The 26,547-nt window shown below is 37.3% G+C and overlaps 1 protein-coding gene across 1 annotated transcript in view; it reads right to left on the bottom strand.

Annotated features, from left to right (window-relative positions):
- The window catches only part of ENOX1 (ecto-NOX disulfide-thiol exchanger 1), a 440,285-nt gene that overhangs the window by 341,312 nt on the left and 72,426 nt on the right, over nucleotides 1-26,547 (bottom strand). Inside the window, exon 2 of the mRNA XM_049778780.1 lies at nucleotides 14,835-14,972. The gene's annotated coding sequence lies outside the window, so the exon portion shown is untranslated. The remainder of the gene's footprint in view (nucleotides 1-14,834; nucleotides 14,973-26,547) is intronic.

The following is a 26,547-nucleotide window of genomic DNA, read 5'->3' as shown; positions in this document are numbered from 1 at the left end:
TATGGTGCAATTTCAGGGTGTCTTTGTTTGTTTGTTTTAGTTTGATTTTGGGGACACACCTAGCAATGCTCAGGGGTTGCTCCTGGCTCTGCACTCAGGAATCACTCCTGGCAGACTCAGGATGCCCAGGTTCCAACCTGGGTTGGCCACATGCAAGGCAAATTTCCTACCACTGTACAGTTGCTCTGGACCCCAATTTCAGGATCTTAAGCTCAAAACTGCTAGATTTCAAACCTTAGACATAGAATTATAGAAAAGGATAGGTAATTATAAAGAATAATGAAAACAATGGGTGAGTGTCTGTATATAATAACTTATTAAAGTCATACTGATTTCTAATATGCATATAAAATGGAGTTTTGAATTATACAGTATAAAGCACTACATATACAACACTAATACATTATTTTTAATTCATTTTCATCAGTATAATTGTCTTGTTTCCCCATTTGATGTTTCTTTTGGCACATACGATTAAAATTACCCTATTACTTGCATTTAGAATTAAATATATACCAAATTCTATAAACAGAAAATATAGATCAAAGTGATACCTTCCTCCTGTTTGTTCTATTTCACTATTTTGTTGATACAAGGCATACAATAAAATGGGTGCTTCCCAGAAAAAAAATTTTTGTTGTATATTTGGGCCGCACCGGTGACACTTAGGGTTACTTCTGGATATGCGCTCAGAAATCACTCCTGGCTTGGGGAAGCATATGGGATGTTTGGGGATCGAACCAAGGTCCGTCCTAGGCTAGCACTGGCAAGGCATATATATGGCTTACTGCTCTGTGCCACCACTTCGGCCCCAGCTTCTCAAACATTTTAAATGCACAAATTCAAAGATTCTGAGAATTAAAAGCCATTAGAATAATTCTAAATCATCCATGATAAAATGCTAATCAAATAGCAATTGAAGAAAATTCTCCCAGATGAAAAAATGGTATCTCCAAAAACCTAAGAGCCAAGTGTTATCTTATTCAAGCTTTAAAATAATAAAAGACTCCCCACAAAATCAGGATCAAGGCAAGGGTGCCCACTGTCATCAATTCCATTCAACACTGAATAAGAGGTCTCAATCATTAAAATGAAAATAAAAAAGGATTAGCAATTAGAAACAAAATTGCCCTAATGCAATATAAAAATATCCTATGAATCTACTAAATAAGATTAGTTTTAAATGTACTCGAAAAAATCACAATACATATTTTAAACAGTTGTAAATAGTTCACATATTGTATATTTCACTGTTTGAAAGCTTATAGTTCAATACTATTTTGTATATTCACAAAGTTTCATGGCTACTAACCTTAAATAGTTGTAAAACATTGACATGTGCCTTTTATCACCCACTCCACATCCCTCTCAATATTGATAGCCAGTTACTTTCTTCTTGTCTCCATGAAGTTGCCTATTCAGGACATTTCCTATCAAGGGGACTAAAAAACACGAGAGCTTTTGTATCTTGCTTCCTTCACATAAAATAATGCTTTTATATAGAATAATGCTTTCAAGGTTCATCCATTTTGTTTCACCTATCAAAATTTTTTTAGGATTTTTGTATTTTACTCAGTATTTTTAATGACTAGTGTTCTATTAGACATATATATCAATATTTTAATACATATGTTAGCTGGTGAGTACTTGGTTTATTTATTTTATTTTTGGACACTAGAAATAATTTTTCTAAAAAATGTCTACTTTTGTTGCACAAAATTTTATTTTAATTACATTAAGCCTATACCTAGGCTATATTTATTTATGGGCCAAATTGTAACTCTATGATTAATTTTTTAAGAAAATATCAAGATATTTCTCCAAAGTTGCTGAAGCTTTTATATTCTTATTGAAATGGATAAAACAGTTAAATTTTCTACATTTGTGTCAACAAATAATATATTATCTTATAATAATAATTGAAGTGAATGTGAGCTGGTATTTCTTTGTGGTTTTGAGTTATATTTTCCTAAAAACTGATGTGAGCATCTTTTATGTACTTACTGAATGTTTATCTTCTTTGGAGAAAGAATATTCAGATATTTTTATTTGGTTATTTACTATATAGTTGAAATATAATAGTTTTCTACATATCATAAATAATAGAAATATGAAAATATGTCATATTATGTGAAAGGATGTAACATAAAGGAAATACACAGTATATTTTTCTATTACATATAATTTATTTTAGAATTTAAAATTGATTTATTTGTGGGAATGGATTCAGGTAGGGAGTTGCTTGGCAAAGATAAAAAAAGTGTATACTTTTTTTGGAACTGTTGAACGTACATACTCATAAACTGTGTATTCTGAGAGGACAATGAAATAGTACAGGGATTAAAGCACTTGTGCCTTGTACACTGCCACGACCAGTTTGACCTCTAGCTAGCTATACATATGTTTCCCTGAGTAAAATCAGCTGTCCTTGAGACAGGAGTAAGACCTGAGCACATCTAAGCAAAACCCACTTCCCCAAATTTTAAAGGTCTTGGAGAATACAGCATGGTAAGAGCTTGCACAAGACTAGCTCAGTTTGAATTCATATCACTACCAGGAGTGATAAGCAGAGAGCCAGGAAAAAGTCCTGAGCAGAGTTGAATGTGACCTAAATATTCTCCCATGTAACTAACACCTTCCACATACATCTTTAAAAAACAAAATCTGTGTATTTTAAGTAAACACATGATAACTCTACCCAGAAATTTTGCTTAAAACAAGAACCACTAAAGAATGGCAGGGAATAAAAGATTATACAAGGGTAAGGCATTTGTTTTGCATTTAGTTGATTCAAGTTCAAGCCGCAGCATTGTTTCTCTGAGTTCTGACAAGTGCTGCTTGAGGTAGGAGTAAAGAATAAGCCCTAAGCACTACAAGGTATGTCCCCTTGCCAGCGCTAGCCTAGGACAAACCTTGGTTCGATCCCCTGGCCTCCCATATGGTCCCCCAAGCCAGGAGTGATTTCTGAGTGCACAGACAGGAGTAACCCCTGAGCATCACCGGGTGTAGACACCCCCGCAAAATAAAAAAAAAGATAAATTCCTTTCAAATATTTTGCATGAATGCACATTTTCATAATAAAATGTAGCCTCTCAAATACCATAAAACTGAGTCTTTAGGGCCGGAGAGATAGCACAGCAGTAGGGCATTTGCATTGTAGTCAGCATAGAGCCAGGAGTAACCCCTGACCACTGCTGGTTGTGACTCCCCCCAAACAAAACAAGAACAGAAAAAAACCTGAGTCTTTAATAACAAAAGGGAAGAGGAAGAAGAGGAGAGAGGAGGAGGAGAAAGAGGAAGAAGGGGAGAAAGTAGAGAAATAATAGGAATGAAGGAAGGAAGGAAGGAAGAAAGGAAGGAAGGTAGTGAAGGAATGAAGGAAATAAGGTAGGAAGTGAAGGTAGGAAGTGAAGGAAGGAAGTAAAGGAAGAAGAGGGAACAGGGATGGGGTGCGGGGGTGGGGGAAGAAGAAAGAGGAGGAGAAGGAATAATGAAGAAAGGAGTCAGCTTCTGATTCCCAAGTTGCATCCATAAAGTTAATACTGTTTTATGTCTAATTTTTTTTTATTTGGGGGCCATAGTGCTAGTACAATAACATAGGGCATTTACTTTGCAAAGGGCTGACTCATATATGATCTCCAATGTCCCAAGTGGTATCCAGAGCTCTGTCAGGAGCTATCCTTGAGCTCAGACATAGAAGTAAACTCCAAGTATCACCATGTGTGGTCCAAAAACCAAAAAAAAAAAAAATTCTCTATTTATAAACTACAAATGAACATAAAATACCTAAAATGTAGGATTATTAAAGAACTATACTTGATAATATATGTTAAAAATAGTGCCTGGAATAAATGAGCACTGAGTAAATGTTTGAGCTACTATTTCTAGTGAGCATATAGCCATAAACTCACATAAATAAAATGTCACAGAATCAGAAAAGAACAATGTTTGCACACTCTGTTGAAGCAGTTTTGGCACAGATTAAATCATGTATCCTGTTACTTTTTTCTCCATGTGCGAATATCATTTATTAGGACCAAAATATGAGTGAGCTAGATGAAAGAACTCATTATATTTTAAACACTCATAAAATATATTTTTAGAAATGGCATTTCCTTGACTTCCATTCCAGGAAAATACTAACACACAGCATGTGGCATGCTGGGCACAGAAAAGAAAACCTGCCAGATGCAGTGGCAATAAATAGAGTGGGGCCTTGGAGAGGAAACAGAAAGCGTGAACATGGAGAGTTACGTCTCTAATACCCTTCCCATCTGGTAGTTAGTCCAGTGAAGTTATGGGATTTTCAAACATTCACCTCTGTGGGCCACATTTAATTAATTTTCTTATTTATTTGTTTAGCAGACATTTAAATCATAGCCACCTATAGGCAAAGTTCTATGCAAGCCCTCCAGGACCTAAGCAAAATGAAGCTGGTAAGTAATTCCAGAGAAATATAAGTTCTTAAGTGCGGTATATTGGAAAGAGAACTATGTTATTCCACCTTTTTCAATATCCATTTATAGAATAAAACTTTAGAGTTTTCCATTACAAGTGAAGCAACAGTCCACTTTCACAAGTGACAGGAAATCTCAGTTGGATTCAGGTATACAAAGTTCTGGGTGGGATATGCATAGTTTGCTTTACTGAAAAGTGTGTGGGCAAATACATATTTTCATAAATTGTGACTTAAAATAGAACTAAAATACCATCTTTTCTATAAAAAGATATTTAAATACATGTGAAAATTCCTAAAATAAAATCTCTCACTTTCAATTTAGTAAATTTTTTGAGTACAGCTCTAGAATGTTGTCAAATGTGTATATTCTTGCAGTAGCTCTATGAACTGGTGATTAATGAATTTTTACCAGGAATATTAAAACAGCAAAGATATGTTTATGTTCAAAGTCAATTCTATTCCTGTAGCTCATCTATGTTTGGCAATTTCATGTTCTCTGCTAAAATTTAGGGTGGAATTTCAAATAGTGGTGACATTGTTCAGTAAATAGCAGGCCTTTGTGTGAAAAAAATTTGTTTGTTTGTTTGTTTTTGGGTCACACCCGGCAGCGCTCAAGGGTTATTTCTGGCTCCATGCTCAGAAATTGCTCCTGGCAGGCTCACTGGACCATGTGGGATGCCGGGACTCAAACCACTGTCTTTCTGCGTCTAAGGCAAACGCCTTACCGCTGTGCTATCTCTCAGGGCCCCTTTGTGTGAAAATTTTAAAATGAGTGCTAATGGGAACAGACATTTTATCTGGAAAGTGTTTGCCTATAGTATTTACTCAAATGTTGCCTATCATGTTTAGAAAGGACTTAGAAAAATGTCTATATCAGTGGTCCTCAAACTACAGCTCGCGGGCCACCTATTGTATTAGTTCTCGTTTTGTTTCTTCACTTCAAAAGACAATATATACAGTGTGCATAGGAATTTGTTCATATTTTTTGGTTTTACTATAGTCTGGCCCACCAATGGTCCGAGGGACAGTGAACTGGCCCGTTTAAAAAGTTTGAGGACCACTGGACATTAAAAAATAAGTTGCTCACCTGCATCTGTTCAAAAAGCAACTTCCTCTCTTACCTCCAGTATTTGTGTATGTGCAAATGTGGGCACACATACACAAAGAGACACACAACACTGTGCTATCAATGGAAGCTAAAGATAAAATTAAAGAAACATTGGCTATATGCCAAATCCAGGGATAACAGCAGAGTGCAGGCTGACCCCAGTTACCTCCCCTAGCCCTTATCTTTTCTTCCCACTTATCTCTGACCAGGTACTCTCTCTACTTATGACCTCCTTTTTCCATGGAGACACAAGCTGGAGTCAGTGGCCCTGCATTTTTACATCTTATTATTCTTCTCCTTGAGTGAAAGCCTGCTGTTAAGAGAAAAATAAGATATTCAATGTAAATGAAATTATTCAGTCACTTGTAAATCATCTTTCAAAGGAATTCACAACCAATACAGCTGCAATCTTAAAATAGCTTTGAAATTTAAGTAGCGCAAAATCTGTCAAAGAGTATACCAGGAGACTTACATTCAAATAAAATTTACCACCATTTTTAGGGTGAATCCACTGTTCTCTAAATTAATGACAGTTGCTTAGGATGCTAAGACAGAAACTTCAGTCATTTTTCCCAGTAGGCATCATCTAAGAATGCTATTACTAAAGACTCATGCAGTAGAGCTTTGGTGGTTGTGATTCTTGAGGATGTTTATTTTTAATCTGTGACAAGCTTATAGTATGATATTTTCTTGAAAATATGTAATTGTCTTTGAAATTAAACATCACATAATTCTAACAAGTGTGCTCTCTCATTCACCCAAATTAGAAAGGTTTTTCTAAACTAATTTCATCTTGTTCACAAGTACCATTAAGATCCTCTGTCCTTAATTATTTATGTGTAAGTCTTAAGCATTATGAGCATACTTGAAATTTACAATTTTTTTAAGTTCCTAACATGCATTAGCTTTGTTTTCTGCCTAGACCTTTTCACCTAATTTTGTCTTCAACATTTGAGGAATGATGTGTTACTTATTTTATTTTCCATAGCTGTTTTTAAGTATTCAAAATCTAAAGACAAGTTTCAATTTGCATAAAATAAATTTACTGATCTCCTAATCTGAATTTTAAAAATGTTTATTTCCCACTCTTCTCATTCTATTTTAAATATTAACAGATGCATCCTCAAATTATATTTAAAACATATACAATACAGCTTTAAGGCATGTACCTGCCACTGAGTCACAATCCAGGATTCTGGACAATATTTTTTCCACCATCAGTAGCCAACTTGTTTCCTTAATCCTGAAATTTATATTGAAGAAAATATAGAGGGATGATTGCATTAAAATTTTTAACTTTTTACACTGATTTTGCCTTCCAATTGGTGCCTTGGGAATTCTGAGGTCACAAGTGATTCTCAGGCCATTCCAGCCACCAGTTCTGTGTTTGTGCCCCAAAGTCTGGGACCAAACAGAGCCACCTCAATGTCACACAGGAGCCATCAGAACAACACCTGGAAAAGCCCAGGGCCTTCTGAACTCTATCCATAAAAGACCTGGCAATTCCAGGGCCATACCAAATGATGTTTGGAGGGCTTTGTGTCAGTGATTGATTCAGGGACATGTGTACCCTCACTCCTATTTTGTTTCTATCTCCTAGACTAGGACACACTTCTGAATTTCCTTTACAGTTTTCCCTAACTCTATTATACTTATCTCCTGGACTCTGGGATCACTTCTGAATTTCCTCCACAGCTTCATCTCCGTGCTGCCCTCTGATCTCAGTTATTCTTCTCTAGGGTCTTAGAGAGTAGCCTTGCAGTAACCGAGAGGGAAAAGCAAGAAAAAAGCAGATCTGGAGATAATTTGAGATAAGGCCTGATGAAAGAATTTGGTAACAGACAAATGGATTGATCAGTCATTAATTCTCAAGTGAAATACTCCAGGAAATACTGTATCCAATTTATTAGGCTGTGTTTATTAACAAAAAGAAAACAGTGATAACTAAAGACCTATATTTATCCTGTTATTGATAAAAATAATCGATTTTGTTAGAATATGGCAAAAATAATTATATTGGAAATAAATAGTAGTACTACTAGAACAAATTATATGAAAAAACATAGGTGAAGTAAGACAAATGCACTTCTTTACCGAATCACACAGACACAAATTCCTGAGTATTATGGTAATGCCCAGTGGATTGGTCTTAGGTAATAACTGCAAGAATTATTGAAGGAAGTTCTATTTCCTAAAGAATTAGTCAGTGAAAATAGACTGCTAGAAGTGAACCTGGCACAAAGTTTAGTAGATTTCATTAAATATAACAAAAATAAAGATTAAGGTAAACATCCTGTAACTCAACATTCAAAAAAGACTATAACATTATTTCCAAGGAAAACTAAATAAAACTCTCAAGAGTTATCAACTTCTTTATAGAGAAATTTGCGTTTTTCAAGTGACAAGATCATTTGCCATGTAACAATACACAATGTATTGAAGATAATTAATAATTAAACTTGGTCAGGGAAGGACTTTGTCAAGTTCAGAAATAATTGCTTTAAGATGTGAATGTTCTAGTGCTGCATTTGTTATTTAGTGATGTTATGTGCCTCGGCCCATAAATATAGATAAAATAATATATGTAAGATATCCTAAAATATATGTATATATGGACTACCATAAAACAAAACAATCTTTACTCTCTTAAAATAGCAAGTCAAGAATGTAATTCGGAAACATTTTAAAGTCTAAGATATATAATCTTGAAAAATTTAAGTAGAAACATCTTAAATAAACTAGCTACCCAAATAGATCCTTTAACTTTATCAACTCATAAATAAAAGCTCTCAGTGATTCTAATATTTTACTATTTTTATACTCAATTTTAATTCTGGAAATTAAACCTATTGAAATTAAATGTTCTTGCTAGAGGTCCCCAAACTTCTCTGACCTAATAAGCCCTATTTTCTGAACAACAAAAGAACTACAGCTCACCATTTCTCTCCTCAAAATCTACCTTCCTTGAAGGAGCAAACTCAAGTATCCCCTAACTAAATCTGTCTATCACCTGGATTGTTCCAGCAGTCTTGGGTTCATAAAGGATATTGTCTACTTCAGGAAATATTAACTAGGATTATAAAACTAGCTTCAAGTAAAAGGACTATGTAATTTCTACAAATATTTAGCAATGAAACACTCTGGGTATATTTATTACTTAACTCATTCAACAAAGTTTAAGTTGTAAAGGTAGAAAAAAGAAAAACTCTACAGACTAATACAAATTACTAATACAAATATGATTGGAGAATTTTTGGTAGCTTCCACATTTTGAAGTGACTAGGCATTACAAAAACATTTAGCTTCTAATATATTTAGAAATGTCTAAATTTGTGCCTCTGAGTGATGACATGGATATAAGAAGATGCCTGTAAAGACTAAACAAGAGCCTGTATGGTCTACTATGAGGGGGGAAGCACACTTTATTTGTGGAAAACTATAAAATAATCAACTACTATAAATGAGCCAGATGTCCATATATCAACAGTTAATTCTAAAAATTATAATGCTGAGGAAAGGCAAGTGACAAATGAATAAACTCAAATTATTTTTAAACCATGGGCATAGATAAATAAGTTTAATTATATTTGTAGGATTAAATTACTTCACAATAAATATTAACATATTTAAAATTATTATAAGATAAATGCTATAACAGGCAATTAAATAATGATCTTACAGCAGATCCAATTTTATTTTGAACTAAGAATATAAAAAGTTGATTATTTTCTGTTCTTTAGCTTGGGACATAATGCAGAGGTAAAGTAGAAGAAAAATTTGACCTTCAAAGGATAAGTCAGTGGTACATCTGGAAAATGGATAGTGATTTCCAGTTGAAAATGAAGATGAGCATAATCATGCTAAATTTTTTAATTTTATTGTTTTTTTTTTTGTTTTGTTTTTTGTTTTTGGGCCACACCCGGCGATGCTCAGGGGTTACTCCTGGCGGTCTGCTCAGAAATAGCTCCTGGCAGGCACGGGGGACCATATGGGACACCGGGATTCGAACCAACCACTTTTGGTCCTGGATCGGCTGCTTGCAAGGCAAATGCCGCTGTGCTATCTCTCCGGGCCCAAATTTTTTAATTTTAAAATATGTTTAAGCTAACTCTATTTGAAAGGTTATTTTACTTTTTTTTTTTTTTTACTGGTATTAATCTAAGATTCAAGGGATGGCATTAGACAATTTCATTAGACAATTGTTACTGCTACTAAAAATGTGTACAAATGTCTAGATTTGAGAACAATTAACACATTTAAAGTACTAATTAGCTGGACAAGATCACAACCAAAAAAATAAAACTCATGGCTCCTTGAAAAATAAAAAAAATCATGACTTTCTTCTCTTTGAAAATCACCACTAAATATTTTCTAATGTATCTCTACCAAACGCACTAGTGTTGGATTAATGCTAGCTAGAAAAGAGACCCCCTAAATATTTTAGCAGATTTGAATCACATGTAAGATTTTTTAATATTTTATATCTTTATTTAAATACCTTGATTACAAAAATGATTGTAGTTGGGTTTCAGTCATATAAAGAATACCCACCTTCACCAGTGCAACATTCCCATCACCACTGCCCCAAATCTCCCTCCTCCCCACCACCCACCTGTATTTGAGGCAGGCTTTCTACTTCCCTCATTCATTCACATTGTTATGATAAATGTCAGTATAGTTATTTCTCTAACTGCACTCACCACTCTTTGTGCTGAGCTTCATATCGTGAGCTGGACCCTCCTGCCCTCATCTCTATGGTCTCTGAGAACCACTACAAAAATGTCTTTTATTTTTCTTAAAACCCTTAGATGAGTGAGACTATTCTGCGTCTATCTCTCTCCCTCTGACTTATTTCACTCAGCATAATAGATTCCATGTACATCCATGTATAGGAAAATTTCATGACTTCATTTCTCCTGACGGCTGCATAATATTCCATTGTGTATATGTACCACAGTTTCTTTAGACATTTATCTGTTGAAGGGCATCTTGGTTGTTTCCAGAGTCTGGCTATTGTAAATAGCGCTGCAATGAATTGGGTATGAGGAAGGGATTTTTTTTTGGGGGGGGGAGCCGGAATTGCTCAGGGGTTACTCCTGGCTCTAAGCTCAGAAATGGTTCCTAACAGGCTCGGGGGACCATTTGAGATGCTGAGACTCGAACTGATGACCTTCTGCATGAAAGGCAAATGCCTTACTTCCATGCTATCTCTCCATCCCCGAGGAAGGGATTTTTGAATTCTATTTTAGTATTCCTAAGATATATTCCCTAAGAGTGGTATAGCTGGATCATATAGGAGCTCAATTTCCAGTTTTTTTGACGAATCTTCATATTGTTTTCCATAAAGACTAGGCTAGACAGCATTCCCACAACAGTGAATGAGAGTTCCATTTTCTCCATATCCCCTCCAACATCAATAGTTCTTGTTCTTTGTGATATGTGCCAGTCTTTGTGGTAGGTCACATGTAAGTTTTAGAATTTAAGTCAAGAAGCCAAGGAGTTTTATTTTAAAACCAGAGTAATAACTAAACCTCAAAATTTTCACTAGTGAGGCCAGATTCATCCAGAATAAAGTGTTAAATATGAGGGTGGAAATTGATCACAGATACAAGTGGTATTATGCAGCTCACAATTTCCCCTCAAAATGTAGTCTCACACAAGAGGATTATATATATATATACCCATAATAAGAAGGCATATTGACCTATAATTTTCAATATTATATCCTTGTATTTTTATTGTATGCTATTTTTCAACTCATACAGAAATGTGTTCTCATAAAGCTAATATTTATCCTCCTATGTTTATAGACCTAGCGGTGCACTTCAGGAAATGAGAAATTTCGAGAAGTCAAATATAACTTGGTGTCTTATGCACAAAAGAAGATAGAGAAGGAAAATCACCAGGTTTCAGAAATATGGCTCAGGAACTCAGTCATAAAGCTTCAACTAATGAAATACCTATCATGATAAAGGAAGTCTTTGATATTTCTGTCTCCAGAAATGTAGCTTCTTTTATAGATGATAAATATTACCACTTAGGATTCCTACTTTTACTAGAAAACAAAAAAGAATTTATAAGGTCTATTATCATTTCAACTCTGAACTTAGGTTTTTTCCAAGACATACATTAAGTGTAATTAACTGCAACAACAAAGACACTCCTGTTTAGAACTGAATATTAAGTCATGAGCTTTTCACATTCTTCCAATAAATAGACTTTACACTATGAAATTCTATGATATTTTAATGTTAGTTCTAAAGAAAATATTGGAGAAGTTGTCTTTCCATAGATGTTACCATATTTTATAGAGCATTAACAAAACTTTTATGGGGAAATTTTCTTTGATCCCAATTATTTTTATATTTGTTTTTCAATTTATAATTTCACTAATCAACTTGAAAGAATGTGGAGGAATGAAAGTCTTCAAGTAATTACTTCCTCCTTTCTTTTAATGCATGCATGAAGAATGAAGAAGGAGTTGCTAAAATGTAGGAGTAAGAAGACAAAAATCATAATGGATGATAATAGGGTGTTGAGAGAAAGACTATTGGGGTTCAAAGGAGAAATACTGTCAGCCAAAATCAAAAGCTCTTTGAGCTTCCTACAAATTCTGGCAAGGTCTGTGAAATAGAGCATCAAAACAAGGGTTAATAGTGAAAAGTTACTGAAAAATAATCCTTTGTTACTTACCTTTTTTTTTTTTTTTTTTTTTGGTTTTTGGGCCGCAGGGGTGATGCTCAGGGGCTACTCCTTGCTATGCTCTCAGGAAGAGCTCCTGGCTTGGGGGAATGATATGAGAAGCCAAAAATCAAACCCAGGTTCATCCTAGGTCAGCCGCATGCAAAGCAAATGCCCTACTGCTGGGCTATTGAGCAGGTACCTATTACTTTCCTTTTACTCAACATTTCCTTTTTCTTTTTGTTTTGGGGCCCCACCTGGTGCTGTTTAGGGTTAATCCTGACCTTCAACTCAGGAATCACTCTTAGTGGGCTCAGGAGACCATATGGGATGCCAGGGATCAAACCCAAGTCAGCCATGTGCAAGGCAAATACCTCAACAACTGTTACTATTATCCTGGCCCTTTCAATATTTCCTTAAGTAATATTTTTTTCTACCCATTCAATGACTGGGCTGTGATCTATGCATCACAAAATCTCCATAATTTCCCCTGGGGTCCAAACTCTGTCCTGGACATAAATCCCCAGGGGTGTCTATCTATTGTTTTCCTGCATTAGTTTATTATTGCAGAAAATACAGTATTTCCGATATGTATGTTTCCCTTTCAAACAGCAGTGAAGCCTTTAAACAAACAAATTCCAGAAATTCTGATTCTCCAAAACTATGTCTATATATGACACTTACTGTTTTTTAACAACTAAAACAAAAATTAAGACCCAACATAGCAATGAGACAGAATGGAGAGAAAGTGACACCAAGAGTTAAAGGCTGGGGCTTAAGATCAGTTCTACCTTTCATTCAACTCTGCTGACATTCAATATTGTCAGAGCTAAGTGAGAAGCCTGTAGTCACAACATCGAGGGCCTCTTAATAAGTAAATGTAAAGGCACTGTGAGTCTGGCTATTACATTGGAAAGGAACAAAGTATACCTAATTATGGAAGCTGGGAAACACAGACTCCCAATGATTTCAAACAGTACAAAAAGGTTTAGTTTATAGAATAGAGGAGACATTTACATAACATCAAGTCTTTTCCAGCATTTCTATTTCTCCAGATACTCTTAGTAGGTTTCAACACAGTACAATTACAATATCCTATAAAACTGACAAGCTGCAGAGTTCAAGATGGAGACTCACATTCCCAAGTACTCTTCCCCACAAATAGCGCTCATGCCCCCAGATCCAAGTGAATCATTCATGAGGGCCAACAATGAAGGGTGTAGTGGGAAAATTGGAATGCAGCCCAGTACTGCAGTAAAATCTACTTTGATTTCTCAGTGGAAATAAAAGAAATAAAAAACAACAACAACCCCACAGTAAAGGGCTATTAGGGGAGAAAACATTTGTCACAGTGGACAGAATAAAAGTCCAACCAAATGAAATAAGTGCCTGTGGAAAAAGATGTGTCATTCTAAGGGAAAGACTATGTTTCTTCTCTTCTCTTCATTGAATTTTTGGCCATTCAATGTACCAGGACATATCCTCACTTCTGTTTATTTATTCTATCGATAGGGGATATAATGGTTGTATTTAGCCTTTGGGTAGGTCTTTGACAAAAAAAAATAAATAAAAACAAAAGTGTTTCACTCTATATTATTTCAACAACAAATCACATACTTCTAAAATAAAACAATAGCTCTGCTTTTAGGCCTTTTCCTTGAATAAGCACCATTTTATTGTAATTTTACAAGGTTCTAATATACATACATTGAAACAACAAGAACAATCTTGTTCTATTACTGAAAAGAAGAAAGTTAAAAACTCGCTGACAGAACTAAATAAAAACACTTCTGCCTTTTAGGCACAATGTCATAGTACCACTGTAAGTTGATTCTAATAAATATTTTAATTTTTAATGTTAAAATATTGTCTAAAAGATCTTCACAAATTGAAAGCACTTAGCAAAATATTATATATGTAGACACTTGATAATATAATTTATTGAATCTATTCAGTTTATGAATATGTAAAAATAAAATTTATCTAATGCTAATGTAGAGAATATTTTATTTCTAATATCCTTGTACTATCCCACAAAGTACACAATGATCATGAGAAGTGGTACCAGATCAAGTTTCTTTCTTTTTGATGGGGTTGCTAGTGATACTCAGACATACTTCTGCCTTTGTATTCAAGAAGCACTCCTGGGGATGTATGGGAGACAATATGGGGTGTCAGAGATTGAATATAGTCAGCTGCATGCAAAGCAACTGCCCAATCTGCTATACTATCTGATAATACAGCTTAAAGTTTCCTTTATGTGTGTTTTGTGGGAAGGGGGCTGGAAATGCTTACTCCTGATGGCTTACTATTGGCTCTACACTCAGGAATTATTCTTGGTGGTGCTCAAGGGATTATGTATGGGATGCTGGGAATTGACCTGGGGCTGGCTGTCTGCAATGCAAACATCCTATATGTGGCAAGCCTCCAGCCCTTCAACTTTCATTTTATTTCTAGCTATCTACTTCCAGAACTCTTATTGCAAATAAGTGTGACTACCATAAAATTTAAAAGGTTTCTCAAAATTAATATCTTTTTTGTCCCCCCCAATTAATAACTTAAGTAAGTGACAAAATTGGCACAAACCTTAAGACTGTCCACGATCCAGAAATAAATTATCTTTGTGTTCTTTGGGAACTTTAATTCACTAAAGCTGTCTCAGTGGAAGCAGTTCATGAAGCAAGTCCTATAGAAGACAGGGTGACTTGGACATGCCAGGTGATTCTGAAAGCAAAGCGAGAAATGTAATTAGAATACAGTCAAAATACTACCACTTCCATTCCTGCCAACATGTCAAAAAGTTGGCATCTGCTCCAACTGTTAACACCGAAATAAGGGAACTGGCCTGGTAGGTAGTTTAAGTGAGAGAGAACATGCCTGGCATGTGTGAGGCTCTGAGTTTCATCCTCCATATCATGAAGAACCAAGAAGAGCACCTAGAGTACAGATCCAGCAAGAAGAAATTAGCAATGGCACTAATTTGTATTTTTCAACCCTTTTCTTTTATTCATAAATGATAGGGTGGAAAAGCAACTTTTCAGCACAGAGTTAGGAACTGCTAGAAGTCGGGGACATTTTATAAGTAAGTGACCTTTTCTCCCTATCTCTACAAACTGAGTTCAAAACCTGTGCACAGGTTAGCAGCACAAACTAGCTCAGTATCCAGGAAAGATTTTATGCCTTATGCATTGGACTTTGTGCACATGTATTCCCCATGAGCACTGGCCTGCAATAGCAGAGCTTCAGCTACCCTGCATATATTCCAAAAGCCAGACTCCGAATCCAGGCCAATCAAAGTCTGCATTTCATTTTTCAGCATTTCATTATGTGACCAGTGGTTTAGGAAAGTATTTCACAAACATAATGGCCCTGAGAACAGAGATACATAGTTAAATAATGACCATATTACAATATTCAGTTTTCTTTCCTAATTGGTTTTAGCTCAAATTTTATATTATTCAGCTAAATACACACATATCCACACTTGTAATCAAAACATTTTTTCATATATCTTTCTTCTTTATGGATAAGCAGAATGTGATTGGAGACTTAGGAACTCCCTAGGCCAGAATATGAGTTGTAAACTGGGTTACAAAAAGCAATGAAAAATTAGCATCTACAGAGCATGAAAACTGGCAAGGCTTTGCAAAAGCCGGCTCCCTGTGTGTGACACCAGGCGGAGAAAATCCGCGAAAGTACACCGGCCCAGTGGGGCCCAACTGTGAAAAACTGTGAGTGTGACCTGTCTATGTCTGTCTACTGTCCTCTTGCGTGGAAATCTTGAGGATGGGGCAAAAAGAGGCTCCAGCGGAGCACGGCCACATAGCGAAGCAGAGCGGCAGTGCACTCTTTCTAAGGAAAGAACACCATTGCAACAAGAAGGAAAAATCACACTAAGAACGGCGCTATATCACAGAAGCAAACATTTCTCTCCGGACTGTCTTCTCTGTTGCATGCTCGGGCCTAAGATTTGACCCAGTGTGAGGCTTTATCCACGGAGGACTCCCCTCCCTTAGAGGCAAGTCAGCCCATCCAGAAAGGGAGGAGCCAGAGGAGTGTGCTGCCTGCATCATATAGACAATGAAAACCACCAGAACACGTAGAAAAACCCACAATACAAGTGTGACAATGGGGAAACAATGCAGGCCAGCATCAGACATAGAGAATGAAGATGACAATTCTGAGGACCAGATAATGACCAACCAACTAATCAACCTCTCAGATAAGGACTTTAGACTAGCAATATGGAAGATGCTCAACAATCTCCAAGAAAACATGGATCAAGTTGAACAGAACACTAATAAGAACCAAGAAAATATGAAGACAGAAATCACAAAACTCCAAACTGAAATAACATGTCAACTAACAGGACTGAAAAAGTCAGTAAACGAAGTGAATGACAAAATGGATAAGCTCTGGGACAGGGTATCAGAAGCTGAGAATAGACTTGGTGCTGTGGAAGATGAGATACATAACAATTCCATACAGCAGGAGAGATTGGACAAAAAACTTAAAGCAAATGAGCAGACAATGGAAAAATTAGTCAAAGAATGGGAACAGATGAAAATAGAAGTCTATGATAAGATCAACAGAAACAACTTAAGAAACATTGGAGTCCCAGAGACCCAGGAAGAAAATTTCCAGGAAGAATCAATGGTCAAGAACATCATTAAAGAGAAACTTCCAGAGCTAAAGAATATATGTGATCAAATCCTGCATGCCCGAAGAGTACCAACCAAAAGAGACCCCAGAAAAACCACCCCAAGACACATCCTAGTCACAATGACAAATCCCACAGATAGAGACAGAATTCTGAAAACATCAAGATCAAAAGGGGAAATCACGTTCAAGCAAGCTTCCCTGAGATTTACAGCAGACCTGTCACCAGAAACACTCAATGCCAGAAAGCAGTGGTGGGATATTGTGACAAGACTGAATGAAATGAATGCTTCACCCAGAATACTATAACCAGCAAAACTCACTTTCCGGTTTGACAGAAGAATACATGGTTTCACAGACAAAAAACAGCTCAGAAAATTCACAGACACAAAACCAGTCTTAAGAGAAAAACTGAAAGACCTAATCTAAGACAAGACTACCCAAAAGACACACCAAATTTTGAAATAAAGATGGAGTTAAATCCCAGGACAATTATTTCTCTCAACGTCATTGGACTAAATGCACCAGTTAAGAGACACAGAGTGGCTAAATGGATCAAAAAACTCAATCCAACCTTCTGCTGCCTACAGAAACGCACCTAAATAGTCAGAACAAACATAGATTCAAAATAAAAGGCTGGAGAAAAAGTATCCAAGCAAACAACACCCATAAAAAAGCTGGAGTGGCCATACTAATATCAGATAATGCAAACTTTATACTCAGGAAGGTTGTAAGGGACAAAGACGGACATTTTATATTAATCAAGGGGTACGTAGAGCAGGAAGAATTAACTCTCCTAAACATATATGCACCGAATGAGGGGCCAGCAAAATATTTAATACAACTGTTGACAAATCTGAAAAATAATATCAACAACAACACAATAATTGTGGGGGACCTTAACACGGCTTTGTCAACACTGGATAGGTCAACCAGACTGAAACCCAACAAGAATATACTAGACCTGAGGAGAGAAATGGAAGAAAGAGGCCTAGTGGATATATATAGGACACTCCATCCCCAGAAACCTGGATACACATTCTTCTCCAATGTACATGGGATGTTCTCCAGGATAGATTACATGCTGGCACATAGAACATACCTCCATAAGATCAAGAGGATAGAAATTTTGCAGACTACCTTCGCTGACCACAAGGCTCTGAAATTATTTGTGAATTCCAAAGGGACTCAGAAGAAACACTTAAACACCTGGAAGTTAAACAGCCTCATGCTCAATAACCAGTGGGTCCGAGATGAAATCAAGGAGGAAATAAAAAGGTTCCTGGAAACAAATGACAATAAAGACACAAACTAACAGAACTTATGGGACACTGCAAAAGCAGTACTGAGAGGAAAATTTATAGCTTTGCAACACACATCAGGAAGGAAGAAGGAGCTTACCTGAGTAGCTTAATGACACAGCTAATAGAACTAGAAAATGCTCAACAAAAGGAGCCAAGAATAGGAAGACAGAAGGAAATAACAAAGCTGAGAGCAGAAATCAACGAAGTGGAAACTCAAAATACAATCCGAAAGATCAACGAAAGCAGAAGTTGGTTCTTTGAAAAATAAACAAGATTGATAGACCACTGGCAAACCTAACAAAGAAAGAGAGAGAGAGAAACTTGATAACTCGTATCAGGAATGAAAAAGGAGAAATCACTACTGATATGACAGAGATTCAAAGGGTAAACAGAAACTACTTTGAAAAACTCTACGCCACTAAAAATGAGAACCTGGAAGAAATGGATAAATTCTTGGAATCTTATAATCTTCCATGGTTGAAGGAAGAGGATATAGCATATCTAAACACCCCCATCACCATTGATGAAATTAAAACAGTAATCAAATGTCTGCCGAAAAATAAAAGCCCAGGTCCAGATGGATTCACTAATGAATTCTATCAAACTTTCCAAGAGGAACTACTGCCAATCTTGGCAAGACTCTTTCATGAAATTGAACAAACAGAAACACTTCCAAATAGCTTTTATGAAGCCAACATCACCTTGATACCTAAACCAGACAGAGACGCTACCAAAAAAGAAAATTACAGACCAATATCACTGATGAATGCAGATGCAAAGATCCTCAACAAAATTCTGGCAAATAGGATTCAATGCCTCGTTAAAAAGATCATCCACGAGGGAGGGACTTCAGAGCATAAAAACCGGCTAACCTTTGCAAAAGCTGGCTCCCTGTGTGTGACACCAGGCGGGGAAAATCCGCAAAAGTACACCGGCCCAGTGGGGCTCAGCTGTGAAAGACTGTGAGTGTGACCTGTCTATGTCTGTCTACTGTCCTCTTGCGTGAAACTCTTGCGAGTGGGGCAAAAAGAGCCTCCAGAAACCTCGCTCGCCCAGACGCCATTTTCAGGGAGGGACTTCAGAGCATAAAAACCGGCTAACCTTTGCAAAAGCTGGCTCCCTGTGTGTGACACCAGGCGGGGAAAATCCGCGAAAGTACACCGGCCCAGTGGGGCTCAGCTGTGAAAGACTGTGAGTGTGACCTGTCTATGTCTGTCTACTGTCCTCTTGCGTGAAACTCTTGCGAGTGGGGCAAAAAGAGCCTCCAGAAACCTCGCTCGCCCAGACGCCATTTTCAGGGAGGGACTTCAGAGCATAAAAACCGGCTAACCTTTGCAAAAGCTGGCTCCCTGTGTGTGACACCAGGCGGGGAAAATCCGCAAAAGTACACCGGCCCAGTGGGGCTCAGCTGTGAAAGACTGTGAGTGTGACCTGTCTATGTCTGTCTACTGTCCTCTTGCGTGAAACTCTTGCGAGTGGGGCAAAAAGAGGCTCCAGCGGAGCACGGCCACATAGCGAAGCAGAGCGGCAGTGCACTCTTTCTAAGGAAAGAACTCCATTGCAACAAGAAGGAAAAATCACACTAAGAACGGCGCTATATCACAGAAGCAAACATTTCTCTCTGGACTGTCTTCTCTGTTGCATGCTCGGGCCTAAGATTTGACCCAGTGTGAGGCTTCATCCACGGAGGACTCCCCTCCCTTAGAGGCAAGTCAGCCCATCCAGAAAGGGAGGAGCCAGAGGAGTGTGCTGCCTACATCATATAGACAATGAATACCACTACAACACGTAGAAAAACCCACAATACAAGTGTGACAATGGGGAAACAACGCAGGCCAGCATCAGACATAGAGAATGAAGATGACAATTCTGAGGACCAGATAATGACTGAACAACTAATCAACCTCTCAGATAAGGACTTTAGACTAGCAATATGGAAGGTGCTCAACAGACTCCAAGAAACCATGGATCGAGTTGAACAGAGCACTAATAAGAACCAAGAAAATATGAAGGCAGAAATGACAAAACTCCAAACTGAAATAACATGTCAACTAACAGGACTGAAAAAGTCAGTAAACGAAGTGAATGACAAAATGGATAAGCTCTGGGACAGGGTATCAGAAGCTGAGAATAGACTTGGTGCTGTGGAAGATGAGATACATAACAATTCCATACAGCAGGAGAGATTGGACAAAAAACTTAAAGCAAATGAGCAGACAATGGAAAAATTAGTCAAAGAATGGGAACAGACGAAAATAGAAGTCTATGATAAGATCAACAGAAACAACTTAAGAATCATTGGAGTCCCAGAGACCCAGGAAGAAAATTTCCAGGAAGAATCAATGGTCAAGAACATCATTAAAGAGAAACTTCCAGAGCTAAAGAATATATGTGATCAAATCCTGCATGCCCGAAGAGTACCAACCAAAAGAGACCCCAGAAAAACCACCCCAAGACACATCCTAGTCACAATGACAAATCCCACAGATAGAGACAGAATTCTGAAAACAGCAAGATCAAAAGGGGAAATCATGTTCAAGCAAGCTTCCCTAAGATTTACAGCAGAACTGTCACCAGAAACGCTCAATGCCAGAAAGCAGTGGTGGGATATTGTGACAAGACTGAATGAAATGAATGCTTCACCCAGAATACTATACCCAGCAAAACTTACTTTCCGGTTTGATGGAAGAATACATGGTTTCACAGACAAAAAACAGCTCAGAAACTTCACAGACACAAAACCAGTCTTAAGAGAAAAACTGAAAGACCTAATCTAAGACAAGACTACCCAAAAGACACACCAAATTTTGAAATAAAGATGGCGTTAAATCCCAGGACAATTATTTCTCTCAACGTCAATGGACTAAATGCACCAGTTAAGAGACACAGAGTGGCTAAATGGATCAAAAAACTCAATCCAACCTTCTGCTGCCTACAAGAAACGCACCTGAATAGTCAGAACAAACATAGACTCAAAATAAAAGGCTGGAAAAAAGTTATCCAAGCAAACAACACCCATAAAAAAGCTGGAGTGGCCATACTAATATCAGATAATGCAAACTTTATACTCAGGAAGGTTGTAAGGGACAAAGACGGACATTTTATATTAATCAAGGGGTACGTAGAGCAGGAAGAATTCACTCTCCTAAACATATATGCACCGAATGAGGGGCCAGCAAAATATTTAATACAACTGTTGACAAATCTGAAAAATAATATCAACAACAACACAATAATTGTGGGGGACCTTAACACGGCTTTGTCAACACTGGACAGGTCAACCAGACTGAAACCCAACAAGAATATACTAGACCTGAGGAGAGAAATGGAAGAAAGAGGCCTAGTGGATATATATAGGACACTCCATCCCCAGAAACCTGGATACACATTCTTCTCCAATGTACATGGGACATTCTCCAGGATAGACTACATGCTGGCACATAAAACATACCTCCATAAGATCAAGAGGATAGAAATTTTGCAGACTACCTTCGCTGACCACAAGGCTCTGAAATTATTTGTGAACTCCAAAGGGACTCAGAAGAAACACTTTAACACCTGGAAGTTAAACAGCCTCATGCTCAATAACCAGTGGGTCCGAGATGAAATCAAGGAGGAAATAAAAAGGTTCCTGGAAACAAATGACAATAAAGACACAAACTCTCAGAACTTATGGGACACAGCACAAGCAGTACTGAGAGGAAAATTTATAGCTTTGCAAGCACACATCAGGAAGGAAGAAGGAGCTTACCTGAGTAGCTTAATGACACAGCTAATAGAACTAGAAAATGCTCAACAAAAGGACCCAAGAACAGGAAGACAGAAGGAAATAACAAAGCTGAGAGCAGAAATCAACGAAGTGGAAACTCAAAAAACAATCCGAAAGATCAACGAAAGCAGAAGTTGGTTCTTTGAAAAAATAAACAAGATTGATAGACCACTGGCAAACCTAACAAAGAAAGAGAGAGAGAGAAACTTGATAACTCGTATCAGGAATGAAAAAGGAGAGATCACTACTGATATGACAGAGATTCAAAGGGTAATCAGAAACTACTTTGAAAAACTCTACGCCACTAAAAATGAGAACCTGGAAGAAATGGATAAATTCTTGGACTCTTATAATCTTCCACGGTTGAAGGAAGAGGATGTAGCATATCTAAACACCCCCATCACCATTGATGAAATTAAAACAGTAATCAAATGTCTGCCGAAAAACAAAAGCCCAGGTCCAGATGGATTCACTAATGAATTCTATCAAACTTTCCAAGAGGAACTACTGCCAATCTTGGCAAGACTCTTTCATGAAATTGAACAAACAGAAACACTTCCAAATAGCTTTTATGAAGCCAACATCACCTTGATACCTAAACCAGACAGAGACGCTACCAAAAAAGAAAATTACAGACCAATATCACTGATGAATGCAGATGCAAAGATCCTCAACAAAATCCTGGCAAATAGGATTCAATGCCTCGTTAAGAAGATCATCCACTACGATCAAGTAGGTTTCATCCCAGGAATGCAAGGCTGGTTTAACATCTGTAAATCTATCAACATAATACACAACATCAATAACAAGAAAAATAAAAACCACATGATCATATCAATAGATGCAGAGAAAGCATTTGATAAGGTCCAACACCCATTCTTGATCAAAACTCTCAGCAAGATGGGAATGGAGGGAACCTTTCTCAATATAGTGAAGGCCATCTACCACAAGCCAGTGGCAAATATTATCCTCAATGGAGAAAAACTGAAAGCCTTCCCTCTAAATTCTGGCACAAGACAAGGCTGTCCTCTCTCACCACTCCTATTCAACATAGCACTGGAAGTACTTGCTATAGCGATTAGGCAAGAAAAGGATATCAAGGGAATCCAGATAGGAAAGGAAGAAGTCAAGCTCTCACTGTTTGCAGATGACATGATACTCTACTTAGAAAACCCTAAAGACTCTATCAAAAAGCTTCTAGAAACAATAGACTCATATAGCAAGGTGGCAGGCTACAAAATTAACACACAAAAATCAATGGCCTTTCTATATACCAATAGTAATAAGGATGAAATGGACATTAAGAAAACAACCCCATTCACAATTGTACCACACAAACTCAAATATCTTGGAATCAACTTGACTAAATATGTGAAGGACCTATACAAAGAAAACTATAAAACTCTGCTCCAAGAAATAAGAGAGGACACACGGAAATGGAAACACATACCCTGCTCATGGATTGGCAGGATTAACATCATCAAAATGTCAATACTCCCCAAGGCATTATACAGATTTAATGCCATCCCTCTAAAGATACCCATGACATTCTTCAAAGAAGTGGATCAGACACTTTTGAAATTCATTTGGAACAATAAACACCCTCGAATAGCTAAAGCAATCATTGGGAAAAAGAATATGGGAGGAATTACTTTTCCCAACTTTAAACTGTACTACAAAGCAACAATTATCAAAACAGCATGGTATTGGAATAAGGATAGGTCCTCAGATCAGTGGAATAGGCTTGAATACTCAGGAAATGTTCCCCAGAGATACAACCATCTAATTTTTGATAAAGGAGCAGGAAATCCTAAATGGAGCAGGGAAAGCCTCTTCAACAAGTGGTGTTGGCACAATTGGATAGCCACTTGCAAAAAATTAAACTTAGACCCCCAGCTAACATCATGTACAAAGGTAAAATCCAAATGGATTAAAGACCTCGATATCAGCCCCAAAACCATAAGATATATAGAACAGCACGTAGGCAAAACACTCCAGGACATTACAGGCATCTTCAAGGAGGAAACTGCACTCTCCAAGCAAGTGAAAGCAGAGATTAACAGATGGGAATATATTAAACTGAGAAGCTTCTGCACCTCAAAGGAAATAGTGCCCAGGATACAAGAGCCACCCACTGAGTGGGAGAAACTATTCACCCAATACCCATCAGATAAGGGGCTAATCTCCAAAATATACAAGGCACTGACAGAACTTTACAAGAAAAAAACATCTAACCCCATCAAAAAATGGGGAGAAGAAATGAACAGACACTTTGACAAAGAAGAAATACGCATGGCCAAAAGACACATGAAAAAATGTTCCACATCACTAATCATCAGGGAGATGCAAATCAAAACAACGATGAGATACCACCTCACACCCCAGAGAATGGCATACATCACAAAGAATGAGAATAAACAGTGTTGGCGGGGATGTGGAGAGAAAGGAACTCTTATACATTGCTGGTGGGAATGCTGTCTAGTTCAACCTTTATGGAAAGCGATATGGAGATTCCTCCAAAAACTGGAAATCGAGCTCCCATACGATCCAGCTATACCACTCCTAGGAATATACCCTAGGAACACAAAAATACAATACAAAAACCCCTTCCTTACACCTATATTTACCATAGCAAGACTCTGGAAACAACCAAGATGCCCTTCAACAGACGAATGGCTAAAGAAACTGTGGTACATATACACAATGGAATATTATGCAGCTGTCAGGAGAGATGAAGTCATGAAATTTTCCTATACATGGATGTACATGGAATCTATTATGCTGAGTGAAATAAGTCAGAGAGAGAGAGAAAAACGCAGAATGGTCTCACTCATCTATGGGTTTTAAGAAAAATGAAAGACACCCTTGTAATAATAATTTTCAGACACAAAAGAGAAAAGAGCTGGAAGTTACAGCTCACCTCAGGAAGCTCACCACAAAGAGTGATGAGTTTAGTTAGAGAAATAACTACATTTTGAACTGTCCTAATATTGAGAATGTATGAGGGAAATGTAGAACCTGTTTAGGGTACAGGCGGGGGTTGGGGGGGAGGAGGGAGATTTGGGACTTGGGTGATGGGAATGTTGCACTGGTGCTGGGTGGTGTTCCTTTTATGACTGAAACCCAAACACAATCATGTATGTAATCAATGTGTTTAAATAAAAAAAAATTAAAAAAAAAAAAAAGGATCTCAAAAAAAAAAAAAGAAAAAAAGATCATCCACTACGATCAAGTAGGTTTCATCCCAGGAATGGAAGGCTGGTTTAACATCCATAAATCTATCAACATAATACACAACATCAATAACAAGAAAAATAAAAACCACATGATCATATCAATAGATGCAGAGAAAGCATTTGATAAGGACCAACACCCATTCTTGATCAAAACTCTCAGCAAGATGGGAATGGAGGGAACCTTTCTCAATATAGTGAAGGCCATCTACCACAAGCCAGTGGCAAATATTATCCTCAATGGAGAAAAACTAAAAGCCTTCCCTCTAAATTCTGGCACAAGACAAGGCTGTCCTCTCTCACCACTCCTATTCAACATAGCACTGGAAGTACTTGCTATAGCGATTAGGCAAGAAAAAGATATCAAGGGAATCCAGATAGGAAAGGAAGAAGTCAAGCTCTCACTGTTTGTAGATGACATGATACTCTACTTAGAAAACCCTAAAGACTCTATCAAAAAGCTTCTAGAAACAATAGACTCATATAGCAAGGTGGCAGGCTACAAAATTAACACACAAAAATCAATGGCTTTTCTATACACCAATAGTAATAAGGATGAAATGGACATTAAGAAAACAACCCCATTCACAATAGTGCCACACAAACTCAAATATCTTGGAATCAACTTGACTAAATATGTGAAGGACCTATACAAGGAAAACTATAAAACTCTGCTCCAAGAAATAAGAGAGGACACACGGAAATGGAAACACATACCCTGCTCATGGATTGGCAGGATTAACATTATCAAAATGTCAATACTCCCCAAGGCATTATACAGATTTAATGCCATCCCTCTAAAGATACCCATGACATTCTTCAAAGAAGTGGATCAGACACTTTTGAAATTCATTTGGAACAATAAACACCCTCAAATAGCTACAGCAATCATTGGGAAAAAGAATATGGGAGGAATTACTTTCCCCAACTTTAAACTGTACTACAAAGCAACAGTTATCAAAACAGCATGGTATTGGAATAAGGACAGGTCCTCAGATCAGTGGAATAGGCTTGAATACTCAGAAAATGTTCCCCAGAGATACAACCACCTAATTTTTGATAAAGGAGCAGGAAATCCTAAATGGAGCAGGGAAAGCCTCTTCAACAAGTGGTGTTGGCACAATTGGATAGCCACTTGCAAAAAATTGAAGTTAGACCCCCAGCTAACATCATGTACGAAGGTAAAATCCAAATGGATTAAAGACCTCGATATCAGCCCCAAACCACAAGATATATAGAACAGCACATAGGCAAAACACTCCAGGACATTACAGGCATCTTCAAGGAGGAAACTGCACTCTCCAAGCAAGTGAAAGCAGAGATTAACAGATGGG

This window comes from Suncus etruscus, chromosome 8, assembly GCF_024139225.1.
Source record: "Suncus etruscus isolate mSunEtr1 chromosome 8, mSunEtr1.pri.cur, whole genome shotgun sequence".
Taxonomy (NCBI): domain Eukaryota; kingdom Metazoa; phylum Chordata; class Mammalia; order Eulipotyphla; family Soricidae; genus Suncus; species Suncus etruscus.
The sequence above is the reverse complement of the archived record's forward strand: the minus strand, read 5'-3'. Positions and strand labels throughout refer to the sequence as shown.